Raw genomic sequence first — 24,539 nt, 5'->3', positions numbered from 1 at the left:
ATATCCAATGGAATAAAGACAGTCTCTTCAGCAAGTGGTGCTTGGAAAACTGGACAGCGACATGCAGAAGAATGAACCTGGACCACTTTCTTACACCATACACAAAAATAAATTCAAAATGGATGAAAAACCTAAATGTAAGACAGGAAGCTATTAAAATCCTAGAGGAGAAAGCAAGCAAAAACCTTTTTGATACAAAAATCTTTTGGATGCAGCAACTTCTTACTCAACATGTCTCCAGAGGCAAGGAAACAAAAGCAAAAATGAACTACTGGGACCTCATCAAAATAAAAAGCTTCTGCACAGTGAAGGAAACAATCAGTAAAACTAAAAGGCAACCAACAGAATGGGAGAAGATATTTGCAAATGACACATCAGATAAAGGGTTAGTAACCAAAATCTATAAATAACTTATCAAACTCAACACCCAAAAAACAAATAATCCAGTGAACAAATGGGCAAAAGACATGAACAGACACTTCTCCAAGGAAGACATCCAGATGGCCAACCGACACATGAAAAAATGCTCATCACTCATCATCAGGGAAACACAAATCAAAACCACAATGAGATATCACCTCACACCTGTCAGAATGGCCAACATTAACAACTCAGGCAAAGATGTTGGCAAGAATATAGAGAAAGAGGATCTCTTTTGCACTGCTGGTGGAAATGCAAGCTGATGCTACCACTCTGGAAAACAGTATGGAGGTTGCTCAAAAAATTAAAAAGAGAACTCCCCTATGACCCAGCAGTTGCACTACTAGGTATTTATCCAAGGGATACAGGTATGCTATTTCGAAGGGACACATGCACCCCAATGTTTATAGCAGCACTATCAACTAGTCAAAGTATGGAAAGAGCCCAAATGAATGGATAAAGAAGATGTGGTATATCTTCTTTATGTATATATGCATATACATATATATATGCATATATATGTATATATGTATATGTATATATATGTATATATATGTATAAATGTGTATATATATATATATATATATATACACACACACACACACACACACAATGGAGTATTACTCAGTAATCAAAAAGAATGAAATCTTGTCATTTGCAACTATGTGGATGGAACTAGAGGCTATTATGCTAAACGAAATTAGCCAGAGAAAGACAAATATCATATGACTTCACTCATATGAGGACTTTAAGACACATAACAGAAGGACATAAGGGAAGGGAAGCAAAAATAATATAAAAACAGGGAGGGGGACAAAACATAAGAGATTCTTAACTCTTAAACATGGAGAATAAACAGAGGGTTACTGGAGGGGTTGTGGGAGGGGTCATGGGCTAAATGGGTAAGGGGCACTAAGGAATCTACCCCTGAAAACATTGTTGCACTACATGCTAACTTGGATGTAAATTAAAAAAATAAAATTAAAAAAAATTTTTAATTATGACATAAAACAGGAGTTGTATATTCAAGTGCCTACATGACTGAGAAGGTAACATACAGTATTTTTACTTAACACAACATAATGAAAGTAAGAATAAGACTGATGATAAATAATAATGGGTCATTTATCTAAGTATGAACAGATTTATACTTTACTATGAAGGTAGAAAGTATATACTTTCTTCATTTCTACCTTTCTACCTCAGAAGGTCTGTATATCATCCTTTGTTCTAGGGGTATGAGAAAGGACACTCCTACTATGTTCCAATTCTAACATAATCCATTTACATTAATGTCTCGATTCTAATTTTAGAATATTATTAAATTGATTGTACATTCTCACTATTTTATAATAATTTGTTCTTATCTGATATAGCCTTTATCTCTGCCTGCAAACTTGCTCCTAAAAGATTCATCTTTAACTCACAACTCATCCTTTTTGTTGACTTTGCATAGAAAGGTGGTGAAGGAATAGTTCTCATTCATGTGGTAAAGATACCATATCTGGTACTGAATACAATACCTGAGTAAGTTTAGGGTAGTCAGTTGATATCTACCATGATCTATCTGCCTTTTGCAAAAAATATACAGATATATTAAATGGGAGATAGATGGGAATCATCAGCCTGAGTCCTTTAGTATTTAAGGATAGCACTAATCTCTACATTTCTACCCAGGACTGAATTACTGATTCTGATTTACTATCTTTACTGGAAGTGTGGGAGAATTTTAGACTTTTCCATTTTTCTCTTCTTAGTATATCAGCTCTTAATCCACAGGTAAAGAAATCAAAGTGAGTATTTTGCCAACTGCTACATTCATCCATCTCAATAATACATTTGAAAGTCTGGGGGGAATTATCATGAAGTGGGGCTGTGTAATCATTGGAATCACTGTCAAATGTATTTGTACTAAACTCTATATATTTTCTGGATTTCATAAGATCTATGAGTTATGATGGAACTTTGAATCTTCTGGTTTTAGTGTCATCTGATACCCTGCATTCAAGAGTACTAGAAAAATCTATATATTCCCCTATCTTCAGTATATGATTACTGTGGTAAATGACTACAGATCCCTTTGAGAAATGAATAACTATTATTTTTGTATACACTAATGTGGTAGAGCAGAGTCCCTCCTTTGGGAGACCTAGATCCCCTTCAGTTGACGAGCTCTGTTGAGAACTAGAATAGATCAAGAAATTAGGCAAAGGACCCTAATTTTGTATCAGTGGACAAACATCAGCTTTGAACTTAATTAATCTAGATTTTGCTTTCTGGTTATACAGAGCTAGCAGTGTCATAATTGTCCATCTATCCCACACCTAGTAATAGCATCATCTGCCAGCCTTTGTACTGATAGCTGTATGAGAAGGTAGTGTGGTTGCCACTCAAGCATAGGGCTCATTATGGTGACTACATCCATCTTGCCTAGAATGGTTGAGTGCCGCCACCTATTTAGGAATCCTATACTGTAAACCTCACTGACACTAGGAAGTACAGGTCTATAGCAACATCTCTAAAGTTAACTCTGGCCAGTACAGAACAATCACTGCTAGTACTTCCAGTAATATTGGTACCCCTTCAGGAGTTCATTCTTTATTGACTTAATGATGGACAGTTGGGCCCTCCTGGGAAAAGAGTCCTTGATAGGTTCTTTGATCTCACATAATAAATCCATTCTAACATTACCACTTGTTTGTCTTTCTACGATTTCCTCAGTACTCAGCCAAGATAGTTCTGGTATCTCCAACACTCTGTAGGTTATCATTGTGTCCACACTTCAGGAATTCATCCTGGCCCTATATTAAGACCAGTTTCTGGTAACTTACCAGGATGTTAAATACTGTTTTATGGGAAAACACTATTAACAGAAAATGTCCTATCCAGCCTTATATTTTATTGCCCCTGATATATCACTATTTATACAAGTGTTCCCCTGGTTCTGTGGGTACAGTTTAGTCGAGAAGTGTAGTGTGGTATTTCCTCTCATACAGGAGGCAGCAGTTTCCTACTTGGGCTACACTGAGAACCAAGGCAATGAAGGTAGGTGGGAGAGATCATAAGAAGGATAAGCACTATCTTGAGAGACATCCATCTCAGATGAGGTCTTTTATTATCTCTAGGCCAAGGGAGGCTGATCTCATCTAGTGAGTGGAGGGAGGTGGGGGATCTGTGTCTTTAAGCCCAGAAAATTCATTGGTATCTGAATAGTTCAAGGTTCTCAGGGGCAGTAATTCATATGCCTCCATCCCAGGTCATAAGGGCATACTTCTTTTTTACTAGAGGTCCTACCTCTGGTACAGTGGGACTTGTCAAAGGTGACAGTTCAATCTCCTTGGCAAGCTCTGCCAGCCTTCTGATTAAACTCTAGGCCTTATTCCAGCAGTCTGCAATCCAGCTGTAGAAGACATGGCTACCTCTGAATATCACCATGAGACTTTTACAGTGTGCCCTGAGTAAGCATTTGGCTGAACTGAATTTGTCCTTATTTTTCTTCAAGACACTAGGGTAGTTAACAGAAGCCAGGAAACTACACAATTCTTGTCATTATCTTTGTACCCATAGATGTCAAGGGCTAAAGATTTGGCCGATACCAATTCTTCTTCTTCAGGTGAATGGATAAAGAAAATGTGACATGTGCACATGCACACACACACACACACACACATACACTAAGGAGTATTCAGCCATAAAAAAAAAGGAGAAAATCATGCCATTTGTAATATGAATGAAACTAGAGTACATCATGCTAAGTGAAATAAACCAGACACAGAAAGACAAATATTGTATAATCTCACTTACATGTGAAATCTTAAAAAGTCAAATTGATAGAACCAGAGAGTAGAGCTATGTTTACCAGAGGCTTGAGGGTGAGGGACATGGGGATATTTGGTCAAAGAGTACAAACCTTCAGTTATAGCATGAGTAAATTTTGGGGAGCTAATGTACAGCATTTTCACTATAGTTAACAATATTATATTATTGCAAATTGCTCAGAAGGTCGATCAACAGTGCACTCACCACATGCACGTAAAAGTGGTAACTATGTGATGTGACACGTGTGTTAATTAACTTGATTGTGGTAATCATTTTACAATATACATGTATCAAATTACCACATTGTGCACCTTAAATGTACATAATTTTTGTATGTCAATTATATCTGAATAAAGCTGGAAAAATAAAATTTAAAAAGAGTGGCTTTACGGTTCCTCTTATTCCTTTCTCCTGTAAGTTCACTTTTCTTCCAACCTGCTAGGTACATTTTTCATGTATAAGTTCCCTCAACCTTATTATGTTATGTTTCTAACCTCTCTTCCTTATTATTCTCAAACTTCAACTATCACCTATTAATCTATATTTCAATGATCTGGCCTCCAGTCCTTCATTTTCACCTTCTAGACATCTCCAGTGAGAAATACCAAAAGAAATACAAGCACAGCACGTCCAAAACATGTTCATCTCAGATCTGCTCATTTATCTGATTTCTTATTTCTGTCTGAAGCAACATCTCTCAATTCACAGCCTGAAAGTCTCAGTATTGACATTCTTCTCACTGACCCCTTACCCCATATCCAGTGAGTTTCCAATTGCTCTCTCCTCTAAGGTGTATTTCTGTTAAATCTTCCCTCACCTCTCATTCCCCCTTTTGTCTATTCCTGTTCATGCACTCACTTCCTCCAATTAGGAAGGTTGTTTCTACTGTGTCTCTCACCCCAATTTATCTCACACAGGGCTAACGTGTTGTTTTCTTCTTAGGCACATCTCTGATTCAGACAGTTTTCTAGAATGTTTTTGATGACTAACCAATGGGAATAGCTAACCTTTATATAATACTTCCTAAATACATACATAATACTCCTAGGTACTGTTCTATAGTCTTTGTATTTATTAACCTATTTGATCTTCATAATCATTATTATTCCCATTTTATAGATAAGGAAGTGAGGCACAGAAAGTATAAGTAAATTGCCTATAATGATCTACTTCAGAGCAAACAAATCAGAATTCAAACAGCCTGGTTTCAAAGTCTGTGCTCTTAACCAGTACACTGAAACGACTCATGGAGGCAACAGAGAATCAATGACAGCAAAGCAAAGCTGCCAGTACTTAAGATCTTATATAACTTTGTCCCAAAATACATCTCAGAATTCCCTCCCATTTTAAGTAATTGATTTAGGATTTACTATCTTAAACTTTTAATTAACATTATTAACTTTTCCAAATGACCCCCAAAGCTCTTATGTCATACTCCTCTCATTTTTCTCAGTTGGAGAGACTGAGGCTTGGAAAGGAGGTATTGTTTGCATGAAATCCCCATAGCCAGTAGATCACAGAGCTAAGACTTAAAATTGTTGCTACTGGCCTCCTAAGGCTACATTTGGTCAATCTTACCATACTGCAATCATCCATCTGTTACTCTAGAGAAAGAGTGAACTAATATTCACCATTCATCTATGCCCCTCAATGCCCAGCTTCCATGCCAATGCTTACATCTTTTTTCTTTCAGATATAGTGCATTTCTTTGTTGAGTCACTTATGCAGGTTCCAACCCTGCTTATTCTTTAAAGCTTATATGCAATGCCTCCTCGTTCATGCAGTCTTTCTTGATTGTTATCCTAGTTGGATATAGTCTGTCCATCTAGACTTGAAAAACTCTGTACCTCTTCTATACCAATATCGCTGTCTAACCAGCATTCATATTACTTGTCTTCATTTTCCTCCTTCTATAGCTTCTTGACAAACAGACACTTATCTGGATTACCTTTGCAGCCTCCATAGCACCTAGCATGTCTATAATATTTTTGGAGAATTAATTCACTTATTTTTATAGTAGTTACCCATTGAGGGGGAGAAAATTATTTTCATTACTTTTCAAAATAAACACGCCTGCATGCAGAGATAAAATAATATTTGAAGGAAAAAAATGTATAATACAGGCCAGAAAATTATATTAATTAAACTTTTAATTGCCTAAACAAAATTGATCACCAAAAAGGAGCCATTAGGTAAAAACCTGAAAAGACATTCAGGTACTGTATTTTAGAGCTCATGAATACAGCTGCTCTACTCTTTTGCTAATTACTTGTTGAGTCTCCACTAAGTGGCAGACACCATACAAAATGCTGTGGATGCAACACTGAGCATCATTCAGACCTCATCCCTGACCTTAGGACCACTCTAGTGGAAAAGGCAAACATTAATAAAAGACCACACAGAAATAAAATTTTAAAAACTTCAATTACATTAAGTTGCACAAATGAAATTTTGAATAGGAGTATCTAACAAAAGAGTAGTATAAGGGACTCTTCTGCTGAGTTCTGAAGCATGTGTTGCAGTGAACTGGAAGACACTGGGAAGGAAGAGTATTCTTTGCAGAGAATATGCAAAGGGTCAGTCAGGTGACTAGTGCATAGCATACAAACAGGTGCTATTTCAGTGTATCCACTTAGACCCCCAGGGATGGTGCAATGGATACAACTTAAGAATCAGCAGGGGGGACGTTGGGCGAAGGGGGGGGCGCCCGAGGGTTTACTTGGATACAGAAATGTATATGTGGTGGAATGAAATTGTGAGTCATAGCAAATTAAGCTATGAATAGTGATTAGATTACATAACCCAAGTTTAGTTATTAATGTTCACGGTAATGAAATAATATTTTATGTTTATTATTTTATTGCTTGAAAGTGCTCAGGTATTCTGGGGGAGTTAATTTAAATGGATTCATTGGACCCTTCAAGGTGAAAGCTGTCAAAGGATCTTAAATATTTTCAATATTCAATCAATTTGAATTAGCAATAGTGTTTTAAATTAAATCACTTCCCTTAAAACGTTTTTTTTCTTACCCAGACAACCCCAAATTATTATTATTTTAAGATTACTTTCAGGGCATATGGGTGGCTCAGTCAGTTAAACGTCTCTCAGTTTTGGCCCAGGTCATGGTCTCATGGTTTGTGAGATGGAGCCCTTGCACTGTCATTGCAGAGGCTGCTTGAGGGTCTCTCTCTCCCTCTCTCTCTCTTCCCCTCCCCTGCTTGTGCGTGCACGTTTCTACACTCTCTCTCTATATATATAAAATAAATAAATAAACATTTTTAAAAATGATTGACTTAACTTTATCCTAAGGTTAGTAATTTTAATGAAAAGTTATCTTAAATATTTTGTTGTCAATGTACTTCAGATTTTCATGCCATAGCAGAAATATCTTCCTAAAATTAAAAAAATAAGTTACTAACACTAAGAACTTTAATTTTTTAAAGTTCTTTTAACTTTATGTCTATAAAATAGAAATAAAAACATTTTTTGCAGGCAAAAATACACTCACTAGGGATTATAAATCTATTAATCTAAAGACATTTTTTAACTGCTCTCATATTTATGGGAGTTTTTAATATCAGAAGACAAACTTCAAGATGGGTCCTCTTAGCCTGTGCTTTCCATTAGAAATATAATGCCAGCCACCAACATGAGCTACATTGGAAATTTGAAATTTTCTAGTAGCAACATTATAAAAGTAAAAACAGGTGACTAATTTAAAAGTGTGTTTTATTTAACACAATAAATATAAACCTTTTAAGTGGGAGAGTATATATTTTGTTACTGTGTCCAGATTTTCAGGTGTGTTTTACAGTTACTAATAGCACATCTCAGATCTGATTAGTATGATTTCAAATGTTCAGTAGCCACATAAGGAGAGTGAGGACTGTATTAACATTTGTCAATCTTAGACCAAACCAGTCCTTGAACAATTTTCTCAAATCATCTTCTAGTAATTAATAACCTGAATTTACTGAATTATTAGGAAACCAACCTACTTCTGCCTATTTCACAAATATATGTGCATATGTCTACTACTATCTTCTAATGTATTATCTATTATGTTCTACTGTAGTATGATATAAATGTAGTATGATGTGTGTGTGTGTGTGTATGTGTGTGTGTGTGTTCTTCATTCATTAAACAAATATTTACTGAGCACTCTTATACCCTGGGATCAAGGTAAATAAATGATGGATAGTATGTGCATGAACAGTGCCCGCCTGGAACTTAGGATTTGACTGTGGCTCTCTGTGTCCCTGTTACTGTAGGTCAGTTCATTTCACGTATCTCAGTAACTGGGAGCCTGGGCACAAAGATCCTTTATTTACTCCGTGCATTTGCTATCCATCATGTATAACCAATCATGCTGATAGTATAGACTCTTTGCTGATTGCCTAGGTTCAAGTTCTAGGATTCGTATTCAATTCCCTTCTCATTTTTCTCTCCACATTCATAACTTTTATATCTCATAATTTCAAATTTAAAAACTCACCCAGGTCTGTTTCTTTAAGTTCATTGAAGTACTACTCTTTATCCATGATTTTCTTGCTCTCTCCCAAATGCAATCAGATAATATTTCTGTCTCCCCTTTTTCTGCAGAAAATGGAAACATAGTTTAATGTAAATGGTAAGATCATGCATGCTTAGTATAAAAATAATTGGCATGTAAAGGTACAGCAGAAAAATATCTCTGAATTTCCTTGAATTCAATTTGCTATGAAAAGCTACTAAAATTCAATATACAAATTATTGATAATTTATGTATCTTTTATGAACCCCCAAAATTATGATTCTAAATTATAAGAAAGTAACAATGCTTTGATGACTTCTAGTACAATCTCAAGAACATCACAGTTTAATGATTATTTTATTGATGTCACTTGAAGTATGACATTTTAAAAACTGGGTAAATCATATTTGTAAGAAACCTGATATAGAAGTTGCCCATAACAGCCGAGGCTATAAATTGTTCTAAGCTTCACTTATAAAAGAATGCATTTTATATGTAATTAGACCAAGCACTGATACAGCTACATTATACTTATTACTTTCGTTAATGAAGAAAAATACTTAATGTTCAGTTCAAAGTTTAATATCTTTGGTACTATGTCACTAAAAGCAAATCAGTGGTAGGAAAATGCAGATATTAAGACAAATACACACATCTCTGAATATAGAAATAAATGTTAATTATATAAGTCCATCTTCCTTCACAAAATAACATGGGAAAGGATGAGAAACTGTGAAAATTCAATCTCTGAAACTTTATAAAATGGAGAAACGCCATTCAATAAGCTATTCATCACAATGAGTATCTTTCATACTGAGCAATGCAACCACTTTTTATGTGACTGGCAAGAAAAAACAATAACAAATATAATAAAAGTATAATAAAATTCCACAAATCCATTTCTTGAGCTAAAAGTAAGAGAACATATCCTTATTAAAAATGTGATTATCAATGCATGCCAGCAAAACATACTGATGGAATATAGAATCAAATAAGTCAGTGTTGTTTGCTGAATGATTATTTCTGATCCTTCAGACTTGCTTCTCCATCATCAGATAAAATTAGTTTAGCCTGGCATGACTTACACTTAATAGTGATCACTGATTTCATTTCTAAGTGCACATAAATCACCCCTTTAATAATATTTGTTAGGATCTTTCTCAAAACTAATATCAAGAGTTACAAACTGAAATGTCTAGAGACCAGAGGATGACAGAAACAGAAGGACAGGGGAGTGTATGCCTTTTTAAAGGTAACAGTGGTGACAAAGCTCTGGACAACTGTGGAGATGAAATCTGGTTTCAGATGTCAGCAATGAATTCTATACTTTTGATTGTTCATTTCTTTGTTTTGTTTTAGACATTGGGAAAGCCTAATTGCTTCTATTAGCCAGATTCATTTGTCATTTTGTAATCTCTGACACATGGTTTAAGTAAAGATTGTCATTGTTCTCTTTTTAAACTCATCAAAACCTCCTCATAAGTAACTGTTGGGCCCCCTCCCCTACACACACACACATATATATATATATATACACTGCCAACAGGCAAGCTAGTATGAACATGGTCAATGAAAATTACATACAGATGGTACCTGACATTGTGATCCCCTAGAGCAATCTGCATGTGAAATTCTTTTTGAGGGTACAAGCTCTTGAAGCTCTTGTTTGTTTTGAGAGAGAGAGAGAGAAAGAGCTAGTTTGCATGAGCAGGGAGGGGCAGAGAGAGGGACACAAGAGAATCCCAAGCAGAGAATCCTATGCGAGGCTTGAACTCACGAACCCTGAGATCATGACCTAAGCTGAAACCAAGAGTGAGACGCTTACCAGACTAAGCCACTTAGGCACCCCAAATTTACTCACTTTTAGAAATGAGGACACAAAATAACTTTTTAAAACACATTATACTTGGGATCTATTTTCTCAAGGTCAATACCATCAGTTAATGGATTTGCTCAAAGAATTGATTCTTCTTCAACAAGCATATAATTACTTCATACTTACTTTATATAATTCATTATGGTAGGTGTTTCTCCGTTGAAAGATGAATCAAATAAATTACCTGCCTGAACTCACTGGCCAGTTGATTTAGTTGTTAAATGGAAAAACAACTAGCTTATTAAATAATCTTGATGTTTTACCACAAATAAACAATCTTTGTTGGTTTTATAGCCATAAGCATTTTTCCCCTGACTACTTGTATGTTTTGGCCTATTCTTTTTAGAAATCTTTAATTCCTTCTCCCTGTGACATGGAAGAAACTCACTTTCCTTGCAAGCCGTATTTTCTACATCATGTGCTTACCTTCTTAAACATGAGAGAGCTTATCTTATTAGAAATTTTTATAGAGCGCCTGGATGGCTCAGTCAGTTAAGCCTCCATCTCCTCATTTCAGTTCAGGTCCTGATCTCATGGTTCAAGCCCTGTGTTGGGCTCTGCATTGGCAGTACAGAGCCTGATTCGGATTCTCTCTCTCTCTCTCTCTCTCTCTCTCTCTCTCTCCTTCTCTCTCTGCCTCTCCCCCACTTACTCTCTCTCTCTCTCATGACTGTATGGATCTAACTGTGAAACAGAAAGAATGGAATTTATGTAAGACAGTTTTGTTGTTCTATCATAAAATATAAGGTAATTTAGATAGTCTAGGTAGAAATGCAAGGCATCTTTACCTTTCCATTCTGCCTGTGATCACACTGTCTTTCTTTCTTTCTTTCTTTCTTTCTTTCTTTCTTTCTTTCTTTCTTTGATGTTTATTTATTTTTGAGAAAGAGAGAGAGATTGTGTGAGCAGGGGAGGGGCAGAGAGAGAGGGAGACAGAGGATCCAAAGCGGGCTCCACACTGAGAGCAGACAGCCCAATGCAGGCATTGAACCCACAAACCATGAGATCATGACCTGAGTCAAAGTAGGATGCTTAACTGACTGAGCCAACCAGGTGCCCTCACCCTTTATTTCATACAGTCAAGCTCTGCTATTCTTTTCCTTATCCAGGGTCAGATATCTGAGTTTCATATATGATGACTTCAGACCATAACCTGAAATGAAAATGTTCTGACCCTACTAACACGATATCAACTCCATCTACTCCCTGCAGCCTCCCCCACCTACTACCCTTAACAGTGTGGATTTTTTTTTACTTCTCAGTGTTTTATGCTTAACCTCAATTCTTTTATTCAAGGCTATACTGCAAAATTGCTACTTCATCTATGCCATTTTTTATTTTCATTACTAATTCAATATTTATTTTTTATTGAAGTGTAATTAACATACAGCATTATAAGCCACACCATTTTCTTAATCTGCTCATTTTTCTTCTCAACTACCAGCTTCAATCTTTAATAATTTGGCAAGTTTTTTTTTTAAGTAAACTCTACACCCGACGTGGGGCTTGAACTCAGGACTCGAAGATCAAGAGTCACATGTCCTACCAACTAAGCCTGCCAAGTGCCCTCAGCTTCAACCTTTCAAAAGTATTTGTAATAACTGTGAATCTCAGAATGCATGCACTCTTCCATAGTTTCTTCAGGGATGGTAGGATTTTGTGGAGCCATTAATAATATTTTTATTCTTTTCACCTAAAACTTATGTCTGTGGAGATATTGCTTAGGTTAAAGAACTGGAGAGACAGATGTTAGCTGATCCATAAAGACATTGGAACAATAACCTTGACACTGCAGTGCCATTTTTTCTAAACAAGATTAATAACCAATCACCTGTGGTAGCCAAAATCATCTGCCTAAGAATAGTCATTCAGAGAATCATAGACAGGCTTTTGATTTAGTTGTAAACGTACTTAGTAAATGCTTCTTGAACAAATGAATAAATAGAACGTTTATTTGGTTTTTGTCCGTGAGTATTTTCACTTTCACTAGATGATAACAGTGAAACCAAAATCATATGCATGTTTTCTTCTTTACTTCATTATTTACTAAATATTGTAATTAAAGAAAATTGGGAAACCAAAGCTTAACATACATAAGATTGTAAAGCAGCTAATCTATTTTCAAGGTACTTTTCTTTTACTGCATATTTGTATTATGCAAAAATATGCACATTCTATATCCACATTTGTAACATAAAAGCACCCATGGTAGAAAAATGTTATTTGCAATAATGTTGGTAAGATTCAAAGTTGTGTGGGTGAGTGCAATATTGCTAATTCGGAGAATGCAAACATAGCCCGCTGCCAGACCATTAAGATTCATGTTTGAATACAAAGTAAAGTGATCTTAATACATGTAGCATCAGAAAAAAATATAGCTTTTATCTGCTCTATATTCGTTGATTTCCAAAACATACATTATAGTTTCATTACTGCAATGCTTTCTTCTACTTTAAATATCAGGTTGGCCATGACAGGAGAAAAGTATCGCTTCAGCTCTGCAAGTAAACTGTTTGAATATTTTAAAGTTTGCATTTTTCCTAGGGAATGATGTCAAAACTTGATAGAGTAAGAACCCTTTTTAAAAATTTAATATCCTTGGTGCACCTGGGTGGCTCAGACGATTGAACATCCAACTCTTGGTTTCTGCTCAGGTCATGATCCCAGGGTCGTGGGATTGAGCCCCATGTTAAGCCCAGCATTGGGCTCCATGCTAAGTTCAGGGCCTGCTTAAGATTCTCTCTTTCTCTCTCTCTCCCTCTGCCCCTCTGCCCCACTCATGCTCTCTTAAATACAGAGAACAAACTGAGAGGTGTTGGAGGGGAGGTGGGTAGAGAGATGGGTTAAATGGGTGATGGGCAGTAAGGAGGGCACTTTTTGGAATGAGCACTGGGTGTCATATGTAAGAGATGAATTACTGGGTTCTACTCCTAAAGCCAACACTACACTGTATGTTAACTAACTTGAATTTAGATAAAATAATAAAATAAAATAAAATAAAATAAAATAAAATAAAATAAAATAAAATAAAATAAAATGAAATGAAATAAAATGAAATAAAATAAAAATTCACTAATCTTTTCATATTCCAGTTAGGAATCCCAAGTATTACACTTCTACTTTTGTAATTTATAGCAGTCAGAAGTATGACAATCACAACCTTAGAAACAAAGACAAAGTTACAGTAGAATGATGCTCTTTCTAAGAAACAAATATTCAAATTGATATTTATGTTTTATGTTGATCTTTGCGTTTGGTGATGACTTTACAGTTACTGCTTCCCATACTCTATATTTTGATGTTGGTAAATGTCCAATTTAACACTTTGGATCACTCCAATGATTCTCTTTTTATGCAAAATTGCTTTTGTTCTGTGCATGAAGGCACCACCAAATATTTAAAATTTATCTAGAAAAAACACTTCCACATAATTCATTTATATTCCCTTGTAGACCCTAACACATTCCTGGCCAAACAGTAGGTGTTTAGTAAGTATTTGTTTAATTTGTTAAAAAAATTGAATAATTTATTCATTAATTTATCAAAAGACAGTGAATTACTATAATAGGGGACTATACTAAAAATGTTTTTTTCCTCCTCAATAATACAAAATACACTTTCACAATTAGTTTCATAATATTCCTCTGCATTAAGAAACTTCTAGAGAAGGGAGATTTTCAACTGATGATTGTAAGGCAAATTCTTTTGAACACTAATTTCTTGCCTCATACATATGTCTTTATAGGCATAATGTTTTTTAAATATGCATACTTTATTTTCCAGACATTCATAACCTAATGGAGCTTTATTTTAAGCTACTGTTAACTGAACTATTCTCATAAACCAATCAATGACTAATTTTAAGGGTACAAATGCATTTTCCAAAATGAGTTTTAAAAATATGAATTTAATTGGCTGATTTTCACAATGGCATTGCCTTCTTGCTTTCAAAAACCAGTACTCTTCCTAGATTCAGAGATCTGTACTAAATTATAGACAAATTATTCCATTCCCCAAATATTTTACCAATCTCTGATTTATCTGGGACACATATCAGCCACTTCCATAATGCCTTATACATATATTTGGTCAGTCATGGAGGTGCTGGTACATTAAGAAGTCATCTCTTTTAAAAAATTTTTTTAATGTTTATTTATTTTTGAGAGAGAGAGAAGCAGACTGCAAGCGGAGAAGTGGCAGAGAGAGAGGGAGAGATGGAATCAGAAGCAGATTCCAGGCTCCGAGCTGTCAGCACAGAGCCCCAAGCAGGGTTGCAACCCACGAACCGTTAGATCATGACCTGACCTAAGTCAGACGCTTAACTGACTGAGCCACCCAGGCGCCCCAAGAAGCCATCTCTTACTAGCTGCAACTTCCTCCAATAAACACAACTACACTGAACTCTAAGTGGATCCCCAACTAATGTCATGAGTTAGTTACTGCTTTCTTATAAGGTACTTGTTTCACAGAATATAATTATTTACAATGTGTGTGTTGGGGGGGGGGTGTGGGTGTACTTTCTTAGATGCCCCCTCTTTACCTTTTAAGCTTTTTCTACTTTCTGTCACCTGCCACACTTGAGTGGAGTCAGTTTCCTTGACAGACTTATCACAGATACATTGGGATTTGAGTCAAGGGTGCCTGGTCACACATTAAGAGGCCAATGTTATAGTCAAGGTGAAACTGATTATAAAATTTATTACTTAGACACAGCTGTTGCTAGGAATAAATATGAAAGAATGGGTGTGCTTTCCAAAACAAGTGTCTGAAAGTCTCAGGATCTTTAAAGGAATGGTGGTAGAGACAAGGTAGACTGTGAGAATAAATGAAAAGTAGACTCAGAAAACACAAAAAAACAACAAATAGATGCAGACTGGTCAGATAACTATAAAAATAATTCTATGAGGCATGGGAGCACAATTAATGTACTCTAGTACCTACTTGGACAAGTTACTCCCTAAATGATAGAATAGGACAATACAATATTTCTTATTTCCCTTCTCTTCAGCTGCTCCTCCATCTAGAGTTATTAGAAGGTTTAGAAAATTACTCAATGTTGTAGCCAAATTTCTTCTAACGTTGAATTAAAATGCCACCTTATTTCAAAAATTATCATAAAACTTAACCTTTTAATTCTATTAACAAATTATATTATTGAATTAGGCAAGTCAGTGCCTACCTTAATATCAGTTTAATCATTCAATCAAGAACATTTCTATGACATTTGAGCATTAGATAAGGTTAAGACTTGCATATTTACTATTAATATATCATTTCCTTTTGTAACTCAGCTTACAATTGGTATACAATCAGTATTCCAGTTTCTGCATAAAAGTTATGAAATACATATATGAATTGTGCAAATCAACCACAGTGCCTACTGTACCTCGAATACTATTTATTGACTTATTCATTAATTCATTTACTATTTGTTAACTGCCTGGTCAGTGCACATGTATAGAACCAACCAGGGAATTCAGCCCAGATAGTTCATCCACAGTCTGGTGAGGGACACAGAAGTGGCCCAGTGCAAAGTTCAGCATGAGTCAGCACATCCTTTTTTGGGGAATTTAAACAAGAAAATGTGGAGAAAAGTCAGTAAGCAACAAACATTGAATTTTAACCCCAATTATATGTGCACATTAAATGCAGAGAAGAGCATAAATCTAGGTTCACAATGACATGAAACTTCTATTTTTTAACATTGTGGTCACAGTCTGTGCACTTAAGAGTCTGAGTTCACAGCTTCTTCTGAATCACACTTGGTCACATGCATTAGTAGATAATGACATAGCAAAACTGACTATTACAGTACAAGATCATGGGTTTTATTATCTCTTTATCATTCTTAAGATGACAGCAAAGATTTAAGGAATTCATTGTTTCATTAAATTTATAGCTTCAGGGGCGCCTGGGTGGCGCAGTCGGTTAAGCGTCCGACATCAGCCAGGTCACAATCTCGCGGTCCGTGAGTTCGAGCCCCGCGTCGGGCTCTGGGCTGATGGCTCAGAGCCTGGAGCCTGTTTCCGATTCTGTGTCTCCCTCTCTCTCTGCCCCTCCCCCGATCATGCTCTGTCTCTCTCTGTCCCAAAAATAAATAAACGTTGAAAAAAAAAAATTAAAAAAAAAATTTATAGCTTCGTTTTTCTCCTGAAACTCAAAATTCTTCTCTTAACAACCATTTAGAACTATTAATAAATATATAACAGTAACCAGGGTCAGGACTTCATGACACACAGATTGGTTGCTTTATCTTGATTTATTCTTGAGATGTGAAATTTTCACCTATATTATTATTTGCCTTGAATTGGATACCTTCTGCAAACACAGTAACTCTTTGTCTTTTATTTTGTATATATATATATATATAGAGAGAGAGAGCGCACGAGCAGGGGAGAGGAACAGAGGAAGGGGGGGGATGAGAGAGAGAGAGAGAGAGAGAGAGAGAGAGAGAGAGAGAGAGAATCTTAAGCAGGTTGCATTCTCAGCACAAAATCCAATTGAGGACTCGATCCCACGACCCTGGGATCATGACCTGAGCAAAATCAAGAGTTGGACACTCAACTGACTAAGCTACCCAGGCACTTTCTTTGTGTCTTTTAATATTATATTAGGGAACAATCTTTTTTCAAGTCATCTTAAGAAACAGGGATCCAAATTCAGTTCAAGTATAAACACTCCATCTTTATTGAAGCAGATAATATAACCTAGGTAACAATGACAGAACAGCTTTCCTCTCTGTATGGCTAAGATCCTATATGCACAGGTGACCACAAAGTTGTTTTCCCTTTTTTTGTCATTTTGGATTTCTATAAGATTTAAATTTCCTAAGGTCCTTTAAGTTCTCACTCTCCAGGAATATGCTTCACCTTACTTATTTAACGTGAGTGTTCTTGGCATTCAAAAGACTTTACAAAATTCAGAAACAAAGTTGAGTCCTTCACACAAGTTTCAATATTCTGTTAAAAGATAATATCACATAATTGCAAAATGATATAGTCCTATTCTGTCCAATTTAATAGCTACTAGCAATGTGTTATTATTTAATATTAATAAAAATTCAATAAAATTAAAAATCATTTTCTTTAGTCACATTTATCATACTGCAAGTGTTCAATAAGTTCATGGCTAGTTGATATCATTTTGAACTTGACAGATTATAGAACATTTGCATCATCATAGATAGTTCTCTTGCTCAGTTCTGATCTAGATGAATCCACTCATTTTATTTTATTTTAATTTTTAAATATTTATTTTTGAGAGAGAAGGAGAGACAGAGGACAAGTGGGGGGGGGGGAGCAGAAAGAGAGGGGGACACAGAATTCAAAGCAGGCTTCAGGCTCCAAGCTGTCAGCATGAAGCCCGATGTGGGGCTCGAACCCATGAGGGATCATGACCTGAACTGAAGTTGGACACTTAACCAAATGAGCCACCTAGGCACCTCATAGATGAACCCACTTATATTATGATTAAAGAAACAAAAACTCAACTTCAATGATTTGCCGAAATTGTTCAACTAGATTGACAGAGAGCCAGGTATAAATTCACATCTTCTGAAGCTTAAATCAAAGTTATTTCTGCTGTACCCTGATCCAAATTATTCTTAAAAGCAGTTTACACATATATTCGCACACACGTGCATGCATACACACACACACACACACACACACACACACACACACACACATCTGAAAGCATCAAGTCTTCCTTTTCTGGTTTGCATGCAGTATGAAGTTCACATCCTATATATAAACTACAGATTATATAATAGAGAGAAGTTTCAGGCTGTGTGTTTCACGACAGTAAGTCAGTGAGTTTCATAACAATAGAGCCAGTAAAAGTACAACTTTTCTTCCAGAACATTCTGGTGGGAATAGGTACTGTTGATCAGCATTAGCTATAGGGAGCAGAAGAAAACAAAGAAGGTTCATGGTTGATGTTTTTAGCAATTGTCAGCTTTTTGTACTTTCAGAAATTTTCAGAAAATTACTTTGTTATAAATTCACATAAGAAGATCCTGCACTACTAAATATGTTTTGTAAAGATTCTTTAAATTTTAATCAATTTCAAACATACAGAAAACTTGCAAGACTAGTACAGAGAACTCTTGTATATACTTCACTGAGATCAGTTTATTTTTCTTCTTTCTATATCCCTCTAAATATTATCTCTGTCTCTGTCTTGCTGTCTCTTCTTTTCCTCTCTCCTTTGTATATTTTCTCACTTGAAAATAAGTTGCATAAATCATAAATCATGCCTCTTTAACCCTAAATACTTTAGTTTGTGGCATTATCTTATATAATCACAGTAGAACTCTCAAAAGCAGCAAAAAGTAATTTAGAAATGAATAATGCTTGTTTTATTTTGGCCCTTATTTTTACACAATAAGCTCCCTAAACTCCGAAAAGAAAGACATCTTTTTTTTTAAATTTTTTTTTAACGTTTATTTATTTTTGAGACAGAGACAGAGCATGAACGGGGGAGGGTCAGAGAGAGAGGGAGACACAGAATCGGAAGCAGGCTCTAGGCTCTGAGCCATCAGCCCAGAGCCCGACACGGGGCTCGAACTCACGGACCGTGAGATCGTGACCTGAGCCGAAGTCGGACGCTCAACCGACTGAGCCACCCAGGCGCCCCAAGAAAGACATCTTTTAAAGTCTTTTTTTTAATTAAAAAAATTTTTTAATGGTTATTTATTTTTGAGACAGAGAGAGAGCATAAGCAGGGGAGGAGCAGAGAGAGAGGGAGACACAGAATCCAATGCAGGCTCCAGGCTCTGAGCTGTCTGCACAGAGCCAAATCTGGGGCTCAAATTCATGAACTGTGAGATCATGACCTGAGCTGAAGTCGGACACTTAACCAACTGAGCCACCCAGGCACCCCTTTTTTTCTTTTTTTAATTTTTTTCACTGTTTCTTTATTTTTGAGAGAGAAAGAGAGAAAGGGAGGACAGCCTTTAAAGTCTTAACTCAATGCTACTGTTTCCATATAGATTTTGTTTATTGAAAGTATTTGTTGATGTTTTCCAGGACCTTGTCACCATACATGTCTTATTTTAGAAGTAATCCCCAAGCTAAGCAAATGTTTAGCCATGCAGGCCATTAGCATATTCAATAATCTTCTCCAAGGTCAATCGCCATATATATCAGCCTTCTAATCCCATCAAAGCAAGACCATGGATATTTAGAAATTAAATTAACTGATCAATCTAATTTTAAAAGTTGAAAATTTCAAAATCTCCCTTTTTTTTCTTAGTCTTTACCTTTTTGTTTGTGCGGTTCAAAGTTTTGTCAGACTGATGTCAAGAAAGTAGAAAGATAAAGATTGAAATAGGATATGTAAAACCAAAATGTCCTGTCATTTGGGACTTATCAGGCAGGGTGTCTCCATTTAGTCAATATTATTGTTCTGTCTTGTTTTCTAACTAGACATTGGTTCTAGTTCTCTAACATGCATATTAAGGAGAACACTCAGATTGATTAGGCTCTAATATTCTGGTCCCACTCTGTGGCATATAAGTCAGCCACCCTGATACAAAGAACAAAGCCTCCCATTTTGGAAGCTGTACACCAACAGGTAAGTGCACGCAATCTTCTGCCAAGTATATGTTACAGGAAAATAACAAACTCATGCAAGCTTATGTGCTTTATTGTATTTAGAGAGAACGACGTGTCTATCTCATAGTTCAGACGTAACTGTTACACTCTTATAAACTCATTGCAGAAAAATACAATCAAATATATGTCCTAAATTATGACTCCAATATTTAAAAACAGTAAGTCAGCAGTCCTTTATTTAAAAAAAAAATGCCTAAGCTCTCACTGCCTTTCTCTTTTGACTTTTGGAATCACTGGTCTCATCTACACTTGAATTTTTGCAATCTTGGTTTTGCCAAAGCATGTGAGTGTGCATTTCAATGCTGGACATCCTGTGGTCTATAAAGTCCATTTTTTACCCTGGGGAAAAGGAGTTAGCTAGCTCAAATCTGGCAAAAGAGGGCTTCCCTTGGCAGAGAACAGCTATAAATTCTCACAGTTCTTTGTTTCTAACCTCCCTCCCCACAACAAAACAAAACAAAAAAAAAAGTTTTCTTTTTTTAATTGCAGCAACACACACACACACACACACACACACAAATGCACAATAAGCAGATATATAGATAAAGCTTTTAACTCCTTAACTTTTTGAAACAAAGCCTCCACAGACTTCACATCCTGCTTTCCCTTCCCTGCAGCGAAGTGTTGCATTCTGTGTTCCTGTGGGGGTGCTGTGAAACCTTCTGGTAGAAACTGGCTGGAGGGGCATAAACCAAACAACCCATAAATGCCCAGTTTTGAGACTGTGGGGAAATTTGTTCCCAACTGCAAACACTACCACACTGAAAGACAAAAGTAGTGGCAGAGAAATTCATAATGAAAACAAACTTAAAAGGATTTGGATCTGAGTCATTTCGCTGCTTCTACCAAAGTATCTCCTTTCTCTACATTTATTCCAATTTTATTTTACAGCTCATTTTCAATAAGTGTCGAGCTTTCTCCCTTATATCAACTGCTTTGCTAGAAAGGAGAAATGACTCCAACGCAAGGTGGGTTTTCGTGTATATGGCAATGGTGGCAATGTGTGCTCAAACTTTCTCTAGATTCCCCCAAATTTGTCTGCGTTACCAATGATGAACAGCATGTATTGTGAAATCTTGCACACTATTAGATCCTAGAAATGTAAAGTTTGAAGGGAATTAAGAATTCATCTAATCTTGGGGCCCCTGGGTGACTCAGTCAGTTAAGCAGCCGACTGCAGCTCAGACCCTGATCTCATAGTTGGTGAGCTCAAGCCTTGCATCCAGCTTTGCACTGACAGTGAGGAGCCTGCTTCAGATTCTCTGCCTCCCTCTCTCTCTCTGCTACTCCCCTGCTGTGTGAGCTCTCTTTCTCAAAAATAAATAAAGATTTAAAAAAATTCATCTAATCTAACTCTTTGAATAAGATTTTAAGCATTTGGTGGTGCGATGCCTTTTTTCTCTTACTAATCTTAGCAACTAGCATAGTGCCCAACTCACAGGGGGTGCTAAAAAGTGCTGGTGGTTGATGGTATAAGCCAAAACTTTTACTGGTTTTATGAAAAAGTAAATTGAGATTCTGAGGAGCAGAGTAATTTCTCCATTGCCACAGAGTCTGTGGAAAGAGGAAGGAATTAGAAGAAACACGTCAGTATTAATTCACTGCCCACTTCCACAGCACAATATCATGTGTGAGTAACGGCTATCACCCTCTTGCAACTCAGCAATTATTGCTAAGTATCACTGTTCACAGAATACATAGGTTTTCACTTCAAAAAAATATATATGTGAGGTGAAAATAGCACTGGATTTGGGTCAGAATGTGGCTTTACAGAACTGTCCCTTAAATAGCTATGTGTCCCACAGTTTCTCCATCTACAAAATAAAGATAACAATTATGACAATTAGCAACAGTCTAAAAACTTTTTTTTACATAAGACACTTAGATGTCCTACTATTTGAGCACTAGAATGCTCAAAAATCCTAGAAAGGAAATTACAATTTTTGTTACTAATAAGGGAATTGTTATTTTAATTTTATATAATGTTATATATTTAATATGTTTATATATAAATTAGATAAATTGATTAAATTATTTTTCAGTGTAAGTCAAACAGGGTCTCTTAGGCTTATAAACATAAAGAAATCTTTGCTAAAAGTTCAAAATGTAAGAATATATTTGTTATATCTTTAATATATATATATGTATATATATACATACATATGTGTATATATACATACATATGTATATGTATACATATATATGTATGTATATATGTATATATATATACATATATATGTATTGGTTGTCCATATATTGGGTGTGTACCGGCTCACAGGCCATGTCAAATAAGAATAATTAACTCCAAACAGGAACCTCCTCCTCACAATTGATTTGCTTTCTGCTCCTCCTATTGAATATCATGCCCTATGCGGCCCGATTCACCATGCTTTGTTACCTCTCTCAGGCCCAGCCCTCATGAGCCAGGAGAATATTAGATGCTATGTTCTGAGAGCAAAATCTCCTGGTGTGAGACAAATTAACACAGCACCGGGAGCCATTTAACAAATTACCTCTTCCAGTGCCTATACTGGCACCATGGTACCCCCTAAAGCTCAACGTTCACATCAATTAGATGAGCAACTCAGTCCCAGAGGTCGTTTTCTTCATGCCTACTCAGACTATCAACTTCCTTTAGAGCCAGAAAATGAGCAAATCCAAGATGGGCAGACAAATTTTCTAGACAATTTCTTTAGGGGAGAAAAATCATACACTTTAGAAACTCACTAGCTATTTCAATGTGGCTGTTTGTGCCATTTTTACTTTTAAATAGATAGATAGATAGATAGATAGATAGATAGATAGATATGAGAGACAGGGACAATAAACACTGAGTATATATATGCACACACATATACTGAGGTCCCTAGCATTTGCTTCTATGATTCTAGCCCCTTTAGTAATTTTTTTTCCAGTGTGATAATAAATAACTGCACAATAAATTTTGATTTCTAGAATTCATCTATTGCTGTTTCTCTTTTTTCTACTTTTGGTGACCTCTAATTTTTTTTTCTAATCCTGAGAGCATGTGATTGACCTACTTGTTAAGCTGCAAATGAGGGGAGAAATTTCTCATAATGAGAATTGTAAAGGAGGAATTAAATAGGCAAACTAGAAAGAAAATGAAGAGAGAGGAAAAAGAGAAAAAGAAGAGGCTTGAAACATCTAAAAATATTACTGAGGAGGTGTACAGAAATAACAAACACTCTCACTAAAGTCTTGGGGTGTTTTGTGGCAGCGTGAAGTGTTTTGTAGGGAAAAAATTCATGACACAGTACTTTCTATAAATACAGCACTTCTCTTCAGCATTTCAAAGACTATTTTTTCATTTATTATTCAGTTTATCCTTTCACAATTTTTTTAAAGACAATCTGAAACAATAAAAGATTTTTCCAACATTTTCCCCCTTTCTTTTGTAAGAGAATAGGCATGAATATGGACGGGAGACAGGGAAGGCCATTGATAACAGTTTTGTGCCCAGTAACTTCCTCTAGGGCAGGGGAGAGCACACTGTAATTACAGACATCTTGGTATCTTGAATAACTTGAGACCAAGGAGGGGTACAATACACAAGGGCTCATCAAGTGAGATCCTGCAAACCTCCTAACCCGAGTTTCAGGAGAAAGCCTTCCTTTCCACCTAACAATCAGGTCCAGTGTCCTTGTAATCACCTTTTGCCCTGGTTTTCTTTTCCCCTCCATTCCCAAGAATTTCTTGGTCTTGGTATAAAAGAAAGGATGAATCTTAAAGGGCATAAGTGAATTAAATCAACACAGAAAAATTGAAAACTTCCCAAATCTCCCAAACAACAAAGGAAGAAGACTTTTCAAGGCAAGTATGTACTCCCAAAAGAGCAGTTAGCTGGCCTGATGATGGAATGGGAAATGTACAGTTCCTGGAATTGCATAGTGTTTGTGTGGGGAAAACTGAAAGGGAACAAAAGAGAGGTGAGGCAGAAAGAGGGTAGGCATTTGCAAAGCATTCCTCCTCTTTTAGAATTCGGGCAAACTGTCTGCTTACAGACTTTGTTGCAGCTGACATCATGAAATACGTCAACCCTGTTAATGTGCTTCTCTACCAATGTCTTATTTGTGGTTAAGGTGACATTGGGCTCAATTATAAGTGTGATACTCAGATCAAGTTTTATTTTCCAGTTTTAAGGAGACAGATTTACACAAGCAAGTAGATTATTTCTTGCCCATCGCTGTCCAGCACTCATCTATGTTATTTTTGTCAAGGTCATACCCTTGAATGCAGAAACTAAAAAAGGGACAGGAAAAAATAAAAATAACAT

This window comes from Prionailurus bengalensis, chromosome C1 (assembly GCF_016509475.1).
Source record: "Prionailurus bengalensis isolate Pbe53 chromosome C1, Fcat_Pben_1.1_paternal_pri, whole genome shotgun sequence".
NCBI lineage: Eukaryota > Metazoa > Chordata > Mammalia > Carnivora > Felidae > Prionailurus > Prionailurus bengalensis.
This window is presented reverse-complemented; position numbering follows the sequence as displayed.